Source organism: Octodon degus, unplaced genomic scaffold, assembly GCF_000260255.1.
Source record: "Octodon degus isolate 3935 unplaced genomic scaffold, OctDeg1.0 scaffold00083, whole genome shotgun sequence".
Lineage (NCBI taxonomy): Eukaryota > Metazoa > Chordata > Mammalia > Rodentia > Octodontidae > Octodon > Octodon degus.
The window spans coordinates 7,200,000-7,203,119 of NW_004524659.1; the positions used below are offsets into that span (position 1 = coordinate 7,200,000).

The 3,120-nt window shown below is 50.6% G+C and overlaps 1 protein-coding gene across 1 annotated transcript in view; it reads right to left on the reverse strand.

The window, feature by feature from the left end:
• The window catches only part of Kiaa0355 (KIAA0355 ortholog), a 113,459-nt gene extending 111,866 nt beyond the window's left edge, over positions 1 to 1,593 (reverse strand). Inside the window, exon 1 of the mRNA XM_004636724.2 lies at positions 1,538 to 1,593. The gene's annotated coding sequence lies outside the window, so the exon portion shown is untranslated. The remainder of the gene's footprint in view (positions 1 to 1,537) is intronic.
• Positions 1,594 to 3,120: the final 1,527 nt, after the last annotated feature.

Consider the following 3,120-nt stretch of genomic DNA (forward strand, 5'->3'; position numbering starts at 1 on the left):
AAATATCTTAAACAAAAAACATAAAACAGCATGGGGGCCGGGGAGATGGCTCAGTAGGATAAGCGCTTGACTGGCAAACACAAGGATCTAAGTTCAATCCCTGGTTCCGCCAAAAATACAAAAACAAAAACAAAACAAATAAAACAGCATGAAGCGGGCATGGTGGTACACAACCTGCAGTCCCAACACCCGGGAGGCTGAGGAAGGAAGTTGTGAGGTCGTTGTGAGTTTGAGACTAGCTTGGGCTACAAAGTGAGCTTAAGGCCAGTCAGAGCTGCATAGGGAGACCCTGTCTCAAAAAGACAAAAAAACAAACAAAACCAAAGGTGAAAAACGAGAAGTAAACATGGCTGAAATTTTTTGCAATACTAGGTCAGAGAAGAATTTTCCAAATATATCAACAAAGGAAAAAAAATTTTTTTTTTCAAAATGAAGGTTACCTTTGACCCCATTTGTAAATTTATCCTAATAATCCGGCGAATCCTTGCAGACTATCTTGGGACAAACTGAAAATAATTTAAATATTCCTAGTAGGGCTTGGTTAAATTACACTACACGATGATATACTATGAAGTCCACAAAAATGACAATATATATCTGTATTTACTGATATCACCAGAAGATTAGCAGTGGTTCTCACGGAGGTAAATTGTTGGATGATTGCCATCTTCTCCCTTAGGCTTTTTCTACTGTCTTACGGTTTTACAAGAAAAAGGATGAACTGATTTTTATAATGGGGGTAAGGGACGGTAATGAGCTATCTTCAAACTGGGGGCCCCTTCCAGCTTAGTGTTTTGCTAGCAAATTTTGTAAGAAATATAAACAAAATTCTTATCATGCCAACCAGGCATGCTTTTTTCTCACACCGCACAGCAGGAAGACACACCCCTGGCCCTGCCGCTCGCCCCACGGGTGTGGGTCCTTCATTCTCGCCCCGGCTCTCCGGGTCCCCGCAGACGCTCCCCTGGCCCCACTGCGCCAACAGGCTCAGCAGGGCCGGAAAATCACGTTCCTCCGCCGCCCAGCGCGACCGGGAAGGTGCACGCAGCCAGCCCGGTAGCCGCGGAAAGGCGTCAGGGCCGCGTCCCACACCAGCGCCGGCAGACCCCCGCCGCCCTACGCCCACGGGGTGCTGGCCCTTCGCGGACTGCTCCGCCAGCTTCTGAGAGCGGTCCCCGCCCAAGCCAGGGCTCCCGGCTGCCCGAGGGAGAGCCCCGTTGCCTCTGAGGACCCACACCGACCCGCCCCTACGCGTCCCGAGCCCGTGGGGTTCCAGCTGCGCCCGCTGTCCCCGGCAAGCGTCAGGAGGCCTCTCTGGGCTTCCGTCCGCCGGGCCAAGGCTCACAGAGCCCTGCGTCCTCCACGGCGGGCGGGCAAGGAGCAGGAGCCCACGGCTCCATGCCCAGCGGCCCTAAGCGGAGCAGCACCCAGCCAGTCCATCTCGCCGCCAGCCGGGGCCGGGGCCCACAAGCCCATGGCCCACCGCCTAACACAGACAGCCTGCGCCCACCCGCGCCAGCTCACGCCCGCTCCTCACCTGCGACGCGCCCCGGCCCCTAGCGCACCGCCCGGACCGGCTGTGTACACCGGAAGTGACGTCTCCGGGCCGGCCCCGCCCCCGCCCCAGGACGGATCACCCGGCTGGAGCCGACGCTCCCTTTGCACCAGCGAGGCGGGGGTGGCTGGGTGGGGGTGTCCCTGAGTGTCTTCCCCTGGGGACCTAAAACCTGCCAAGGGACAGACAGCTAGGGTGGGGTTTGAGATCTAACAGAGCGTTCAAGACCACCCTGATCCTCCACTGTGTCTTGGCTTCTGGGAAGGAGGGGTCATCCATGCATTTATTATTGAAATTGATGATTGAAATATTGAGAGCTCGTTGCCAGGCCCTGAAAGGCTCTGTAGGAACCAGATGGCACTCTTACCCTCATAGGTTTATTCTCTAGTGGTGGAAACCAAATCCAACTGTGACAAATCCATGTGATAATATAGTGCCAATTGTGACAAGTGGTATGAGGGAAAAAGTGGAAGACTGAAGAGTGTCTTGACCTAGTGGAGGATGATGATCAGGGAATTCTCCCAGGAAAAGAGTAAGAGCTGTAATCCTAAAAGAAGGAAAAACAAAAATACCGAGGAAGGAGGACATGATATTACCAAAGAAGAAACAGCAGGTGTTTTTGTCTTCAACTGCTGCGTGTTTACAAGGGCCACACATAAATAAACAGGGTCAGGGTGCTAAGAAATTAGATTTTAACTGAGTGCATAGCAAAACTTAAAACATTTTAGGCAGGGGAAGATTTGATCACAGGGGTTTAAAGTGGTTAATCTGGCTATAATGGGAAGGACTGGAAAGGCGGCAAGAGTGGATGTGTGGGGCTGGGGATGCAGCTCAGTGGTAGGGCATTTACCTAGCATACTTGAGGCCCTGAGTTAGATCCACAGCACCAGATAAGGAAGAAGAGAAGAGAAGAGAAGAGAAGAGAAGAGAAGAGAAGAGAAGAGAAGAGAAGAGAAGAGAGAAACGAACGAACAGAAGGGGAAGGTAAGGAAGGGGGAGTGGTTGGGTGTGATGCTGTATGCATGTAATCTCAGTATTCTGGGAAGCTGAAGCTGAAGGATCACAAGTTTGAGCCCAGGCTAGGCAATTTAGTGATTTAGGGAGGAAAAAAAGGGGAATGTAGATTTATGTTCATAGTAGCACTCATAATAGACAAAGCACAGAAGCACCTCTGGGCCCATCCAAATAAAAAATATAAAGTGAGGGGGAGTTGGCTAGGAATGCCATGGCCCTTGCTTCAATTCTCAGTAACACCCCCCATGGTGGGGAGGGGGGAATAGACAATATTTACAGAAATTCTAGTATTTTCTTCATGTATCCAGGGGCTACAGGTATGCAGACTTTGCTTTGACGGTCATTCACAGACTGTGGTAGTGGTAATGGGGATGGAGAAAACTGGCCAAATTTGAGGATAATTTTAGAATAAAATTGATGCCAGTCAATGATGAAATCCTGGACCTCAGAGATGAGCCAGTATAATGGTGACACAATCATGAGACATCCCGGAGGAAGACATTTGGGAGGTGGAAGACAAGAAAAAGGACATGACTTTCATGAGTATGAGA